This window comes from Hyaena hyaena, unplaced genomic scaffold (assembly GCF_003009895.1).
Source record: "Hyaena hyaena isolate Hyena2069 unplaced genomic scaffold, ASM300989v1 scaffold_727, whole genome shotgun sequence".
Taxonomy (NCBI): domain Eukaryota; kingdom Metazoa; phylum Chordata; class Mammalia; order Carnivora; family Hyaenidae; genus Hyaena; species Hyaena hyaena.
In genome coordinates this window covers 1-18,272 of record NW_024081359.1, presented here as the reverse complement: position 1 = coordinate 18,272, position 18,272 = coordinate 1, and positions in this window count along the sequence as shown.

The following is an 18,272-nucleotide window of genomic DNA, read 5'->3' as shown; positions in this document are numbered from 1 at the left end:
AAATCTTTTAAGGCAAATAATCATAATTGAATACAAAATAGCTGAATTTTATCATTTAAGCACAGTCTTTCTAATTATATCATATTTATGAGTAGAAGGATGAAATCGCTGCCTCTGGAGAGGTGACAGAGCTGAAGATGAAGCTGGTATTATCAGCACTGTATCATTCTGCTGGATGATTACCTGATGCCCTTGACTCTTTTCTCCTTTCGGTGAGCTGCCCTGTGGCCAAACTGCCTTTCATTAGCACCTCTACCGGAAGTGTGCAGGGCAAGGAGTCCCAGTCAGCCCCACTTTACTTCTTGTCAGTAATTCTGGTCAAAGAAGGAGCAGGGTGCAAGATTGAAACTAATGGCTGAAAGGAGGTTGGGGGGTCATCTGTGGTTTTCATTAGTCCTCTCGTCTGGTTAACAGGCTGAATCCAGAGCGGAAAGCAATAGTGTTTTCTTTATTCACCTGGATGTGCTGTGTATTCCGCGCCTGACAAAAATTCTGGCTTGCCATTTATGCCCTACCAATAAGTAAAACTGAGTATATTAGAGAACTGTAGCTTAGTTTTGAAAAACTAATGATGTTTCTATCTCTGTATACGTAGATAAGGGTGCCTACACAATTTAAATCTGAATTTTTACTCCGAGGAACACTGAGGTGGGAAAGCCCATTGAATTAGCAAACTCAGTCCTTGAGACACATCTACACATCTACATGCTCCTTTGTAGCTACCCCACGGGTGAGTCCAAATCCCTGCCCATTTATTTGTATGCATTTATAGTTGTGAAGGGACTGAAATGTGCATTTCATGGCATATAACTGATGTTATCACTCATTATTTTATTTATTTTTTCAAATTAGGACTTAGGTGGCCAAGTACTCTATGAGGGTAAGAGTGATAGAGTTTTCTGTAGTAACACTATAGCTTGCATCTTTTTTTTTTTTTTAAATGATAGTCTATCCATGAACTCTTGTTTTTTAAAGCACACTGTTTAGTTCATCAAAAGAGCTTTTTGAGCCACGCAGAAGTTGAATTTTACAATTCATTAGGTCCAGCAAGTAAGTAGAAGCTAGTTTATTTCTATCCATGTTTCCTTTAATCCAATATAACCAATATATTCTTAGCCCCCATATCCTTTCTGGAATTCGGCTGTGCAGTCTTTGAGAGAAACCCCCTTTTTCATTTAGGTGACCTCGATGTTAGTCTCCAATAAGAGAGCTTCTGGGGCTTTCCCTCACCAGTTTGTTAGAATCTGCAAACTGGAGAAACCGTACTAGCCCAGATTCTGAAAACTATTGTCTAGACCTTTCTAAGATTTCCAATGTTAAACCAACGCTTAGCTCAGAAAACTAGCAAAGACTGAATACCATTTATCCTGGGAAAACCAGGAACTTGTTCTCTCTCATAACACGACTTTTTAAAACATTTGTATATTGTCAAATTGCTATTTTTTCCTCTTGGCAACAGCCTGAAAATTGGCACTGAAACGGGTAAGTGAAGCCTGAGGGTGCCCTAGAAGCTGGAGTATTATTGGTTAATATTTGGTTACTCTATGAATTTATATTTTATGTATTATTAGGTAAACTCTTGGAAGAGACCTCAGTTTAAATGTTACCTTAGAGAGTCTTCATTGTAAGTAGTGAAAATTAGCTGCTGGTCCATCCCATAGATCACAAAAATGGGCTTGATGTGTTATAAATATATTAAAAAAATTGTCTTTGCTCAAGCTGTAGTGCAGTTTATAGCAAAATAACTTGCTGGAATATTCAAGAGTTGAACTAGCAGCATGTGAAGTCAAGTTATTTAGGAATTCCAGTGCTTTGGAGAAGCAGGCTCTTCAGCTGAGGCTAACAACCTGTCTTTCATGCACAGCATTCACTGAAGCCAACTTGAAGTAATGGGCAATAACTCAGCAATGCTCAAAAGATAGTGCAGCGGTGATGTGGTCCAGATATCATATTACCAAGGCCAAGCCTTCAGTATGTGCAGAAATGCCCATCCTGGTCCCACCTGACTGTCAGAGCATAGAGGCATGAATGTAGCAGGCAGGGAGCCCACTACCCTTTAGTTGGTCACTTGGACCTGAGTAAGTCCTTGTGGAGAGTGAGCCCTTGGTGGAAGTGAAGAATTCAGCATTATGTGTCAGACTCTTTGCTTATGGCAGCTGAGTGAGAACAATGACATGAAAGATACAACATGGGCCCTTCTTTCTCTTTCCCCTCCTCCTCCCCCTCCTCCTTCTCTTCTTTTTTCTCCATTCTCCTCCATCTTGTTAGACATTGGCCTGGCAAGTTCTGTTTCTGGGATGCTTAAATTTTTTCTTTAATGTTTTGTTTTATATATATATATATACATATACACATATGTATATGTATATATATATATGTACATATACATATATATAGATAGATAGATAGAGAGAGAGAGAGAGAGAGAGAAAGAGAAGCAGAGCACAAGCTGGGGAGGAGCAGAAAGAGACAGAGACACAGAAACTGAAGCAGGCTCCAGGCTCTGAACTGTCAGCATAGAACTAGACATGGGGCTTGAACTCATAGACCATGAGATCATGGCCTGAGCTGAAGTCAGATGCTTCACTGACTGAGTCACCCAGGTGGCCCTGTTTGTGGAATACTTTTAACTTGTTACCTAAAATGTATGTGACACCTTTGAGAAATGGCAAGAGATGAATGAAGGTTATTCGTTTCACTTATAATGTCACACAGGAAAGTGTAACAAGGTAGGAAAGTACATGAAGGCCACTGTAGTGCCTCGAAGAGTAGCAGCTCTACCAGGCCTACTTTATCCCCAGCAGGGCAGGTGAGACCATGCTGTCCAATTACACTGGCTCAAGACTAGAGCTTTCTCTCTTGGTCAGTTTACAATGGCTATTTGGGAATCATGCCTGGCTTGTCTATTCAGCCCCTGAGAATCAAGCCCTCATGTTGTTTGGATTTTAAAAACACTTAGTCCTAGTATTATTAAAATAGAGGACAGTAGTCTTTAAATGTAGAAGTAGAGTGTGTGTATGAGATAGATATACAGTCTTGTTGGTTCACAACCCTGGGAGTTCCTTGGGTTAAATTTGAAGCTGGTGCCCCCTACATGAAGGGCAAGAAGAGATCGAAGACAGAGGCAGGTCACTCCAGATTTTTAGGTGGCAGTTTGAAGAAGCAAGGAATTGAAATATGATGCTTGTCTTGAGCAGCCTCGAGATGAGCAGATCTCTACACTGCTCATCAGAATCTAAAGAACTTATATAGAGGTCTTAACTGGGTCCAGTCACATATACCATCCTGGTACACTCAATAACACATTGCTCTCTCACATCCCACTGCAGGAACGTAGGTAGAACATGCATTCCAGGGACAGGGAAGATCACCTGGGTTCAGCTTGTGGGTTAATTGGTGATCACATCCTCTCCATGAGACCCTTCAACAGGTAGGGAACAGAGTTAGAGAATGCAGAAAGAATACTGGGAATAGAAATAGCATATTCTTGGGGCACCTGGGTGGCTTAGTCGGTTAAGCGTCTGACTTTCACTTAGGTCGTGATCTCGCAGTTCGTGGGTTCGAGCCCCGCATCGGGCTCTGTGCTGACTGCCAGCTCAGAACCTGGAGGCTGTTTCAGAGTCTGTGTCTCCCTCTCTCTCTGACCCTCCCCTGCTCACACTGTCTCTCTCTCTCTCTCTTAGAAATAAATAAAAATAAAAAATAAAAAAAAAAAGAAATAGCATATTCTTAAAAAAACCTGCTTAGGATTAGAGATAGTATTACAATTCATTGTATTTGTTCACCTTGCTGTTGTAATAAATTACCACAAATTTTGGTGGCATAAATCAACACAAAGTTTTCTCTTACAGTCCCATGGATCAGAAATCCACTACAAGTCTCACTGGGTGAAAAGCAATGTGTTGGCAGAACTGCCTCCGTTTCTGGAGGCTCTTGCTTTGCCCTTCCCAGCTTCTAGAGGCTGCCCATATTCGTTGACTCATGATCTCCTACCATTATCTTTAAAGTGAGCCGAGCAAGCCCCACCTCTTGAACGTCCTTCGACCATCATGTCTTCTCTGACCGCATCCAGACCACCCTGTGTTTCTCTGACCGCATCCGGGAGAGACTCTCTGCCTAAGGACTCATGTGATTAGATTAGGCCTATCTGAATGATGCAGGACACTCTTTCCACTCAAAGATCATAATCTTAATCACTTCTAAAACATCCTCTTTTGCCATATAAGGAAACAGATTCACAATTTCTAGGGTTTAGGAGGACATAGACACAATTGAGGACAATTAGTCTGCTTGCTTCCTTAATACAGTCTTGCTTTTCTTTCCCTCTAAATTTTCTTCCCTTTGCTAAACCACAGAACTTTACCTTAAGACCTTTATCAGATCAGTCTCTGCTCACTTTTTGCTGATTCATCCATTTGTCTTTTTGTCTGACTATTACGTACACATACAACCAATAATTATTTAACATTCCTTTGTGCCAGATTAGTTTCTAATCTCTTGGAAAAAATATAGGAAAGGCAATCGTTTGATGATTTGTAGACACCTTCCTGCCTGCTAAATGGAAAATATTATGTAGAAGATAATATTTCTCTTGCTCATCAGAATCAGCACATGGACTACTGCAGGCCCTGAAAGCCTTGCATGGGTCTCTTGGCTGAGTAAAAGCAGTACAGTCGAGACTGTTAGGGATACCTCCTAAATCCATCCGGCCTATGGCTGCTCCAAAATATCATCTCCTGCCAGACTAAAGTTCACATGAATTCATCTAAGTCAGATTGGCCAACTAAGGTCTATGGGTCAAATCTAGCCTTCTGTTTTTGTATATAAAGCTCCATTGGACAACAGCCACACTTTTGTTTACATAACATTTATGGCAGCTTTCATGCTATAATGATAGTGTCAAACATTTGTGACAGAAATCATATGGCCTGCAATGCAGACAGTATTCATTATCTGACCATTCAATGAAGCTTGTTAACCCCCGATATAAGCCAATGAGAGACTTGCATATCAGTTAGGATCAAGTAACAGAATAGTTAATTAATGGTTTAAATAATGAAGAAAATGTATTATATGAAGAGAGTGCAAGGTCTATTAATTACATGGCTCAAGGAGTCATCAAGGACCTAAGTTCCTTCTATTTTTTCTGCTCTGCTAATCTTGGCATGTTGCCTTGTGTATCAGGCTCATCTATATGTCCTCCTAGGATGGCTGATGCATTTCCAGGCATCATATCCTCAATCCTCATACCACCTCATTAATGGTAGGGTGAAGGGACACTTCCTCCATATGTCGCTTTTCATGAAGGTGGAAGATTTTTCTTGTACAACGCCTCCTGCCAGCCTATCCGCATCCTGAAGCAGACTGTCCTTTTTTTTTCTTCTCATTGGACACAAATTGCATCACATGCTGATCACTCATTCATTGGCAAGGGGAGTGGGTTGACCATGACTGGCTTAGTCTGTTCTCCATGACTGCTGGGAAGAATGCCCATATGAAACTGGGTCTATGCCAGGAAAAAAAACGGCAGGAAAGTTTCTGCTGTCTTTGTCGTAGTATTTATGTGTGAAATCAAATGGCTTTAATCTCAGACCTACCCATGGAGACTGACTGCATTCACTTAGGCCTGATTTTATGCTACTTGTGATTTAATGAGTAAATGATGCTGGGTTTTGATTCAAGCATATTTTGGGGGAGCCCGGCTCATCTTCTCCCTGGACTAGACCTCTGCTTTCTAGCATAGTGGTTACACAAGAAGCTGTGGAGTTATATTGCAAGTCAAACTGACCATTCTGAGTTCCAGATCTGCTCATTACTTACTATGCTGCAGTTTTCCACCCTTTAAAATAAACATAATTCTCAAACTCATTTTCACACATTGTTATTAAGGTAAAATGAAATAATTTAAATAAAGTATTTTGTCTAGTTGCGGGCACATGGAAGTGCTCATGAGTGTTATCTGTTATTAGTATCTCTATCCTTAACTTTGCACAGGGAGTTCATAGCAGTATTTTCCTGAGAAAATTCTGAAATGGGATGCTAGTCTAATAATTAATTATTTTATATATTCACAGAAACCTCAGGCAACATTTTGAAGAAAGGTACAACTCCATGATCTGAGATTGTCGTGCTGACAACCTGAATCCTGGGATGTCAACTTAGAACACCTGGCCTATGAATACATGCAAATTGATCTAGACTGAATTATGCAAACTACTCATTGGTAAGTTTGGGTACACTGTATCTAAATGAAAGAAAATATTTGCTGTCACTTAAAATGCAATGCCTTGGGGAACACTTTGATTGGAGACCTAAGCCCCTAATATATAAGATCTTATTATGCCTCACCTTGTAGATTTATCTTTTCTGTTTTCTCTGTCTCTTACTGGTCTTGTATTTCACTGGTGTCTCAATTCTGTTTCTTCACCATTCCTTCTACCACAATCCTTAATATTTGACATTTAGACCACTGTAGCATTCTTCTGAAAGATTTCCATGCTCTTTCATGCCTACAGCCTATAAGGGCACCAGGAAAAAAATACATAAATGAAGAATATAAGTAGATGAGCCTTCTGTTTAAAACTTTAGAATGGGAACTTCTATTTCTGGATAGGATAACATGACTGTTGATTAGAGCTTCCATCTCCTTCTACAAAATAATAGGCCTGGGGAAAATATATGACATTAACTGCTTTTCAAGCATAAAGCAATAGGCAGCAGTGAACTGTGATCTTTTAAAGAGGGAAACACACAAGACAAACTGCATTCACCTCACATTCCTGCTGGAAGAGGATCTTTCTCAGTAGCAGGAAGTATAATTCAAGCGCAGTGATCTAGCTGATGAAAAGACAAAAGATCAAAATTCAGGAATGGTAAAGAGACTGGATTCTAAAGGGAAGGGTATTAGAGAGGAGAGAGCTGTGTAAAGGGAGGACCCACAGTCAGCTTGGAAACTTACTCTGAATTGTTTTCATAGTTCTCAGTTATATGTTAGGAGGGCAAGACCCTCTGAAGTCTAGCAGAGGTAGCCTGCCTAGGGGGAAAGAGGTGAACAAAGGGATGGGAGGTCATGTAGAGCTGAAAGGTAGTGGATTTCCGGCCTAGCAAAAATGAAAAGACCTTGTGGACCACCTCAGACATTGAGCAGAGACATGAGACATGCCATGCCAGAGCATTAAAGACCATGTACAAGAGAAAAACCCATATCCTAGGGCTAAAGACAAAACAGAAGAGAACAGCCTTTGCTAAACATGAAATGTGCAACAGGATCAAGAGGATCTGCCAGTAATTTAACTGCCTTACTGAAAAAAGAAAATCCAGCAGACATACTCTTTAAAACATAAATTAAAAATTTATTGGACATGACAGGAAGCAAGAAAATAGAACTAGTAATCAACAAAAACTAGTTAATAGGAACAGAGACTGAAATGATTCAGGTGTTGGAATTAGCAGACATTGATTTTAAAGCAACTATTTTAAGTATGTTCAAGGATTTAAAGGAAAAGATGACAAAATGATTGAATAGATGGGGAATCTAAGCAGAGAAAGGTAATCTATTTAAAAAAAATACTACATGCAGATTCTAGTACTCAAAAGGATACTATCTGAAATGAAACATCCACTTAATAGACAGATTTGGCAGTAGAGGGAACATTATAGAAAAAAATAGCAAAACTGAAGAGAAATCATTTGTAATGATCAAATATAAAGTACAGAGCAAAAATAGATTAAAATGAACAAAGTCTTAGTGACTTACGGGACAATATCAAGTGGTCTAACTTATTTATAATTAGAGATCTATAAGAGAAGGAGAGAAGAAATAAAGCAAAAAAAATGTTTGAATGAATAATGGCTGAGAATTTCATGACTTGGTGAAAATAATCAAACTATAGATTTAAGGTCAGTGAATCCCAATAAAAATATGCACACAAAAATCCAGAGGGCATTATAATTGAAATGTTAAAAACATTAAAAAAGCCATCTTAAAAACGATCAGAAACAGAGAATACTCTGTGGAGGAAAATGGCAATACAGAAATGATACATGATCTCTCATCAGAAACGATGAAGGTCAAAAGATAAATGAGAAATATTTAAAGTAATAAAATATTTATTTTATTTAAAGGAATATTTAAAGAAAATAAAACTTAACCCAGAGTTCTATATCTAAGAAAGCATTATTCCACAATGAAGGCAAATAAAACCTTTCCTGATTAAAAAAATCTGAGGAAATTGTTTGTCATCAGGCTAAACTATGAGATACACGAGAGAAACATTTTCAGAAATGATACTAGATGGAAAATCAGATCCACAGAGAAGAGTAAAGAGGACTGGACACTGTAAATATATGGGTAAATACAAGACTAATTTTTTTCTTCTCTTACATTTTTAAAAGGCTATAATAATAACTCTTTAGTGAAGTTAGAACATGTTTGAAAGCAAATATAAAAAGCACTAATGATAAGAGATAGATGGGTATGAAATTATTTATAATGTTAGAAGTTTCCTCATTTTAGCTATGTGACGTGATACAATACTAATTTTAGTAGATTGTGATAAGTTCAGTGTGTATATTTTGATCCCTAGACTAAGGGGATCAAAATAGTACAATTAACTACTTTTTCTAATAGTAAAAGTAACTTACTAATCATAAAAGTAATATATAAAGGTATATAGAAAACTACTAGTTAAAAGTAATACATAGAGGTATATAGAAAATTAAGTAATATATAGAGCTGTATGTGTGTGTGTATCTATCGATCTATCTATATAGTACTACCAGTAAAAGTAATATATGGAAGTTAAAAGTAATATATAGAAGGATATAGAAAAGTCTAAGAAGGAAATGGAATAGAAGAGTAAAAAAAAAAAAGAAGACTGAAACCAAAGAAAGGAAGAGGAGAAGAGGAACAAAATTCAGATGAGACAAATAGAAAACAAATAGCAATACAGTACATTTATAATCAATCATTTCATAACTATATTGGTGGGGATGGACTAAATAATTCTATGAAAATAAAGAAATGTTCTGACTGGATACAAACAGTAAGATTTAACTATATTGAAAGAGACGCACCATAATATAAGGGAATAAACGAATAAATGTATAGAAATCTTTGAAGAGTAAGTGCAAGAAAGGTCGTGTGTCTACGTCGATAGGAGTCAAATAGATTTTTAAGGCACGGGGATTGCCAGAGATGAGGAGGGAGATTTCATAATGAGAAAGGGAGAAATCTACCAAGGAGATGTAATAATCATAAATGTATATACCTCAAATAATAAATAGTCAATATACATGAAACAAAAATTGACAGAATCAAAGGGAGAAATAGACAAACTCACAATAACAGTGGGAAATTTTCATAACCCTTTGTCCGTAATTGACAGAAAAAATGGGATGAGCATAAGGGAAGGGAGACAAAAATAATACAAAAACAGGGAAGGGGACAAAACATAAGAGACTCTTGAATATGGAGACCAAACAGAGGGTTGCTGGAGGGGTTGTGGGAGGGGAGATGGGCTAAATGGGGGAGGGGCATTAAGGAATCCTACTCCTGAAATCAGTGTTGCACTGTGTGCTAACTACCATGGATATAAATTTAAAAAAAAAAAAGTAGACAAAAAAATGATTGAGTATAGATTTGACAACACTAACAATCCGTTTGACCTAACAGACATTTATTGAATGCTAGATTCAACAACTACAAAATACACATTCTTTTCAAATGAGAATGAATGTTTACAGAGGTAGACCATGTCATAGGCTAAAAAATAAGTTTCAATGCATTGTAAAAGATTGAAATCTTATAGATGTCCTCTGGAATTAAATGAGAACTCAAATGCAATAACGTTTCTAGATGTAATGTCCAACTGTTTGGACATTAAACAGAATTTTCTAGGCAACCACCTGTTTACAGAAGAAATTATAAGGGAAACAAGAAAATACTTTGAATTGAATATGATAATTACAATTGAACATCTGAAAACTTAAGTGAAGCAATGTTTAGAGTAAAATTTATAGTTTCATATTAGAAAAGATAAAAAAGACTTAAAATTATTTAAGCTTCTACCTTAGAAACTAAATAAAGAAGGGAATGTTAAATGCAAAGTAAGTAGAAGACAATAACAAAGATAAAAACAGAAATCAGCAAAATAGAAAACATATGAACAATAGAGAAATGAACAGTCAAGTGTTATTTCTTTGAAATATTAATAAAATTAATAGATTAGGGGCAACTGGGTGGCTCAGTCAGTTAGGAGTCCAACTTCGGCTCAGGTTTTAATCTCAAGGTTCACAGGTTCATGCCACACACGGGGTTCTGTGCTGACAGCTCAGAACCTGGAGCCTGCTTTGGATTCTGTGTGTCCCTTTCTCTCTGCCCTTCCCCCACTCATGCTCTGTCTCTCTCTCAAAAATAAAGAAAAACATTAAAAAAACTTAAAAACATTAAGTGAATAGGTGAACAGAATCTTAGTAGGGCAGTCCAAAAAAAAAAGGATATATATATATACACACACACACATATCTTTAACATAAATTATCTATAATATATATAATTTATAATATATATGTTTAATCTATGTTACCTATAATCTTTTATATATAATTATATATGTATATAATCTATATATCTATAATATAACCTATAATCTTTTATACATATATATAATGATTGAAAGAAGGGACATTACTGTATATGTTCCAGATATTAAAAGGATAGGAAGAGAATATTAATAATAAGGCTATTTCAATAAAATCAACAGTTTAGGTGACATAGACAAATTCCTAAAAATATATGATATACCCAAACTGGCATGGCAGAAAATAAAAAATCAGAATAGAGCTATGTTTATTAAATAAACATGTAGCAAATGTATTAAATAAATGAAATTCATATTAAAAATATTTCCACAAAGAAAACTCCACGCTCAGATGATTACCATGTTGAAATTTATCAAATGTTTATTAAAGGAATGAAATCAATATTTTAGAAAATAGTATAATATTTTCAGAAAATAGAGGAAGAGACACTTTCCAATTCATTTTATGAGGCTAACATAACCCTGGTACCAAAACCTGACAAAGATAGTGCCTGAAAAACAAATAGAAATTCTAAGAAACTTGGTGTAAAAGAGAATCCCTTCAATCTGCTAATAGCATTTATGTAAAACCTATAGGTAACACCATTCCTAATCGTGAAAAACTGAACATTTTTATACTAAGACTGGAGAAAGGCAAGGATTCTCGTTTCCACCACTCTAATAGTCTTTTAATTAGAGAGAGAGCATGAGCGAGGGAGAGGGGTTGGGGGGGAGGGGTGGGGAGAATCCCAAGGAGGTTCCATGCTCAGTGTGGAGCCCAACACAGGGCTTGATCCCACAACATTGGAACCATGACCTGAGCTGAAATCACAAGACAGCCAGCCAACTGAGCCAGCCATGCACCCCCCCACACTCTATTTAATATTGTACTTGTAATAAGGCGATTCAAAGGTATTCAAAAATTAAAGGAATAAAAATTAGAAAAGCAAAAACAAAACAGTCTGTCTTTGCACACTCTGTGAATGTGTAATATAAGATAGTCTACTTATAAAATCCTAAGGAATATACCAAGCAATTACCCACATTGACAACTGCAAAATTGATAAGTCAAGTTGCAGGATACAGGATCAATGCAAAAATACCAATTGTAGTTTTATATATTTGTAACAAACGAAAGTAAAATTTAAAAATACAGTTTAAAGTAGCAGAAAATAAGACAAAATATTTATGAATAAATATAGCAAAAGATGTGCAAGGATTCTGCACCTAAAATAATAAAATATTGCTGGAGGAAGTCAACGAAGACTAAATAAGTGGAAAGATGCTCATGGACTGAAGAATCAATAGTGTTAACACGTCAGTTCTCCTAACATTGATGCCTAGATTCGATGAAAAACCCCAGTCTTATAGAAATAGTTTAGTTGATTCTAAAGAATATGCTGAACCAAACAAGAATACCCAATACAATTTTGAAAAAAGAAGAATGCATTTGGAAGACATACTATATTACTTGAAAATTTACTATGAAGCTACAGTAACCAGAACATAGTATTTCTCTAACCTCATATTATGAAAATTTCAACATATATGAAATAGCTGAATAGTATAATAATGTAATGTTCATATGCTTACCTTTGAGTTTTAGTAATCATCTTTTTATAGCAATCATTGTTTTGTCTACACACACTCTTCACTTAACCTCAATTAATTATTTCCTCTTAATGTTTTATCATAACACATCCAATGAGAAATTTCTCCTGGTCACATATTTGGTTGCTCTGGAGCACAGTTCATATAGGAAAGGTAGACTTGATTATTTTTTGTCGCTTTTTAAAATAATGAACTGGTACCCTAGCATTTTCCAGAAATGACCAATTTTTGTTCAAGTACTGTCAAGGATGCCTGGATTTAAACATCTTTAATGTCTTTCAATGCACTGAAAATATAATTCTTATTGAGGCTCAATTGCTCTGTCTCTGACACAGGAGGGCTTATGCAAGTGAGTTCCTGAGACCTTCTGTATCTTTCTAGGTTGTGCCAAGATAATCTTATGTATTTCCTGCCCTAGATCTGGAACTAGAAATGTCTTGAAGAATCTCTTTTTTCCTTTTTGTGAAATGATATTAGGAGAGCATACTCTGAGTACTAGGAGTGCTCCTTGTCTGGGTAGCTGTAGGCCTTTGCAGTGGAGAAAACTGTGTGCTGTGTGTGCAAATTCATCGTTGCTTTCTTCCAGTGTAAGTACATTGCTGCTTCACACCAATCCAGATTCAAGATATCAAAGTTTTTTGTTTGTTTTTTTAATCCTAACTTCAGTCACCCCATGTTGTCTTTAACATTTGTTGTTTACTCGTCTTTTTCCCCACTAGATGGCAAGGCCAGGTTTTATGGCTTTTCCTCCCTTGTGCCCAGTATGGTTTTATGATTTGCTGTAAAATTTTGTGGACTGAGGGAACAGGCAAATAATGACCAAGTAAGATTTCCCAAAGAGGTTTATACTTTAGGGAGAATGGCAGTAGAAGTGTGGTTACCTGTGTGCGTATGTGTGTGCTAGTATCACTGGGTGGGTGGCAGTGGAATCTATTCTAAGGGCCACATAGGCTCCTTTCGAGGTAAATTGGGATGTTCTCATTTGGGAGAAGAATTTTACATTGAGTGAAATACTTTGAAACTTGACATCAGTAACAGGCACTGTCATTTTTATATACTTCTTAGGTAGAATGTTTTAGGTGAAATGAACTTATCTGTATCACTCAGTGAACCAAACCCCAATCAATTCACGCATGTTAGGTTCCTGTTATTGTCTCGTCCTAAGCAGTGGATCACATTACCCTGTAGATATTTACACTTGGTTATGCTGAAAATGCTAGGTTGCTTAACTGAGAATTCATTATATCTATAGTTCCCTCTGCCACTTGGAAATATCTACATGACCCACAGTTTTGAGGAGTGTTATCCTTGGCAGTAGTCTTTTCCAGTAGTTTTCTATGGAAAAAAATATATTCCCTGGTCTTATTTAAAACAGTGTACAACTGCTTCAAGACAAATCTCACAGCTCTTCTTCCTACCGCATTCTCCCTACCCCCAAAACTCCTCTGTAATTTGAAATTCTGTAGCTTCCACTGATGGGTGCTAATAATTAAATGGGAAAACAAGATGTTAATGATAACGCAAGAGGAAAGAGGCACTTCTATGTCCCATGGTCTATGCTAAGGACTTTCATATGAAAGAGTAGCGATAATACCATACTTAAGCATACTTACTGCAATACAGTATATTTTAAGCTCTTTCCATATTTTAACACCTCACCTTGTAAATATTATTATCTCCAGGGTGCCTGGGTGGCTTAGTCGGTTAAGCGTCCGACTTTCGCTTAGGTCATGATCTCGCGGTTCGTGGGTTCGAGCCCCGCGTCGGGCTCTGTGCGGACTGCCAGCTCAGAGCCTGGAGCTTGTTTCAGTCTGTGACTCCCTCTCTCTCTGACCCTCCCCTGCTCACGCTGTCTCTCTCTCCTAGAAATAAATAAAACATTAACAAATTTAAAAAAAAATATTATTATCTCCATTGTCCAGATAAAGAAACTAAGAAACAAAGGGGTGAAGAAGTTGCTTGGCTCAAGTTCTGTACTCTTAACTACTGTCTTGGATTACCTCTCAGGATGTTATCTAATCTTATAGGCCACACAAGATATTTTTTAAATTAAGTGTGTTTACTTATTTATTTTGAGAGAGAGAGAGAGAGAGAGAGAATTGGAAAGGGGTAGAGAGAAAGGAAGGGAGAGAATCTCAAGCAGTCTCTGAGCAGTTAGCTCAGAGCCCTACGTGGGGCTCGATCTCATGAATTATGAGATTGTGGCCTGAGTCAAAATGAAAAGTTGAATACTTAAGAAACTGAGCCACCCAGGTGCCCAAAGATATATTTTTTAATTTAGGCATTATTATTCCCATTTTACAGATAGTTAAATGAAGGTTCAGAGCGACTCATTGACTTGGTTAAATTAAGTTCCTAAACTTGTAAACTAGACCTAAGATTGTCTGAGTCAAAGTCTATTCTCTCTTTTTTCAACAGAAGTAAAGAGAATAATTATTTACATAAAGTAGCTTATTAACAATATACCATTTTACTCCCTAATTTGTATTTTATACATAACAGAATACTGAAGTTTTGCAAGTTAGAGAACTGTAAAACATCCTTGTGTATTAGCTTGTATTTAATAACTTGATTTATTACAGAGATAATTAGAGGTAAGAATTTGGATTTTGGGGGTCTGTTTTCATGCAGGTCAGTATAATCAGTGTAGAATCATATCACTGTGCTTCCCTTTTTTCCCCTGAGCTAAATAGATTAATAAAATGATGCCATTTTTTGTGCTACATCTAGCTTTTTGCTGGCACATTCCTTTAAAAACCTGACATGTAAGAAAATGAAAGTAGTGGAATAGTTTTTTTCTACAAAAAAAGAAAACTAAAACTTTCCTGGCATAATGACTACCCAGAGAAAAATACCCTACAATTACCCCAAGGGAAGCATTCACCCTTGGAAATAAACTGAAATGGGAAAAGTTTAGAACCAGTTGGAGTTGCATAATCACATTAGATATAATGGAAGCCCAATTTGAAGGGTCATTTCCAAGACCCTTTGAAGGGACATTGTGGCCTTGGTTCTACCAAATGCACTTCCAATCAGGAAGTTCAGTCCCCTAAAGCGTCCATGACATGCTGATTGTTTATGGATCAATTATTGATATCTATTCGTATGATTTCTAATACTCTACAAAATATAATGTTGGATATTTTTTTATTTAAAATCTTCAATCTTTGTTTCTTGGCCTTCATGTACTTATTTTTTCTTCACACATAGTATCTTCAATGATAACTAATGGGAGAGGAATTATAGAACCAACTTTCTCCTCTAGCTATTTTTCATAGTAAACAGAACAGAGGTGTTCTTGAAGAACTTTAATGTAAAAAGTGCTATTGAATTGCATTGGAAGAAGATAATTGCTATTTCATAAATGCCTACAGAAAATACAATTTGTAAAATATGCAATAATTTTAGAATTTTAACTACAGTTATCTGATCCCTGAGAACAAGAGGATGAATCAGACCTTGATGAAGAAGGGATGGAGCCATGGAGAGTGAGGGTGAGGAGGATTACATGTGCCTGGAGGCCAGCCCCCAGACCCTCCCCCATCCCCGCTGCTGCTGCTGGTGGTCAGGGAAAGTAAAACCCAACAGTAGCTGTTTGTCACGCTTTAAGACCAGAATGTAAAATGAAAACCATTACTACTTCTCAGGATGCAAGGAATGTACAAGAAAGGATTAAATCAATTGAAGATATTATCTCCATGGGAGAAGGAATTCTAATTAAATTGAAGTCTTAGAAAAAAAAAACACTGCCTGTTTGCAAAGACTGATAGAGACATATATCTGATGAGTCAACTTGGTCTTTTCAAGGCCCTACCCAGGCCCCTCTTCTATTTATGTTTATGATTAGACAACAGATAAACAGCCCTTGAGAGCTTGCTATCTACCATATCCAACTACACAGTCTGAAAATCCACATTTTGAGTCTACAGATAATTCTTGTTTCCAATAAGTTGACACAAGACACCAAGGGTTAGTAGGATTGGACTAGAGTCAAATCGACTACATTCATCGAAACTTTACCGGACTGTGTTCAGTATGTGTTGGGATCTGAGGAATACGTAGACATCCAGGGCAAAATCACTCTCTCAGCGAACTGACAGCAGGGAGGGCTGGCAAGAGGCAAACCCACAACAGAAGAGAACAGAATATTTTGAATGGGAAGGCAGTGCAGTATGAATGGAGTCATTCTGGACACCGATGGGTTTAGGTTGCCTCGGAACAACTTTGATCTATGTATTTCACCAGAACTTGAGTTTTCACATCATAAAAGGAACTAAGATATCAACCTTGGGTTTGGAATGATGGACATCAACTTTGTAGGAGTGAGTCTTTTGCATATTAGGTGTTCCATATATGAGAGCTGTGATGATCAGGATTATGATGATATAATAATGTCCCCATGTGAGAGGTAGAAAATATTGATTAATTAATGGGAATACCTGTGCAGGCTGGAGTGTTTGAAGAAAACACCCTAGCCTTCAGAGATCAGAACCAAGTGCTCCCTGAAGTATGCGCAAAGGTGAGTGAAACAAAAATGTGCTTAAACATGTTTAAGGGTCACTAAGGGAACTATCCCCAGGCCCTGAGACTTGCAGGCAGTTTCTACTTTGGCCTTGGGGACAAGTCACGAAACGAATTAACACATTTGTCCACATTCTCTGAATGACTCTGCCAATGAGCCTCAGGGCTTATGATCACTGTAGAACTGGTACCAGCTTTACTTCATCAAGAATGCCAGATGTAATGTAATTTTAATGACTTCCATTGTGTTGGAGGCTTCCTTGCTAAGATCCAGCATCTCATTTCACATTTAAACTGACCTGAGTATTCTAATGAAGATTAATTGTTCATTGATTAAGGAAAGATGAATCACCCTATTACTGATGTGAACTTTCTGTCCTAAAGTAAAAGTGTATTGAGCTTCAAAAAGACTGGATCATATATAATGGGAGCCTCCATCTAATTGTCCTTCATTTTATTTTACCCTGATTATATAAGGGATTAAAATTTTTTTTTTTTTTTTTGGGATTAAAATTTTTTAATGTTCATTTATTTCTGAGAGATGGGGGGAGGGGCAGAGAGAGAGGGAGACACAGAATTTGAAGCAGGCTCCAGGCTCTGAGCTATCAGCACAGAGCCCAATGCAGGGTTCCAACCTACAAACTGTGAGATCATGATGTGAGCCCAAGTTGGATGCTTAAGTGACTGAGCCACTCATGTGCCCCGATTTTACCCTGATTATAAAGGTAACAAAACATTTGTCACTTTCAGAAAAAATCAAGGGGAAATTTTTTTTCAAAAAAAAAAAAAGTCTATGTACACTGAATGAGTATCATAGAGGGATTTTATTAACACTTTTAATTTTTTTTATCCAAAACTGAGTGAACTTGTTCCTATGAGTCAAACTCAGACAATAAGTTTTATCGTTTAGACTTTCACTAAGCTGTATGCAAACAGGAACCTGAAAACTGTGGCTTAACCAAATAAGAAGTTAATTTTTCTCACCTAATAGGGATACTGGGGAATTCAAGGAACCAATTTTTCTTTCTTGTTTCACTGACCTCAGTGTACAATATTTAGCTTCATTGTTGCAGGATAGCTACTGTACCAATGGGCACTATGTCTGCATTCTAGCTGGAAAGAAGGGACGGACAAAGGACAAAAATACCTGTGTCATCTGAATTAGTCCATTTTTAGAAGGAAGGCAATAGCTTTTTCTAGGAGTTTAATACAACCTATGTATACATTGAATACAACGTTACTTGTTATCTCTTTGGTTGGACCTATACCTCACAGCTATCCATTGTTTCTAGGAAAACTGGGAAACTGGAAGGGGGCAAGATGGCGGAGAAGTAAGAAGCTCCGTACTTGCACTCGCGCCCATACATCACACGGAAAAGATCTGAAGCCATTGGAAACCTTACAAAACCTGAGAGATTGGGAGAAAAAGGACGCAGAATCCACTGAGAGAGCCTTCTAACGTGAGTGCGAACCGGGGAAGATAAAATCGGGCCGGGATCGGAGACTCCAGGGTGGGAGGCGATCCCCCTCTACCCTCTACGGGGAGTGAGAGGGGAAAAG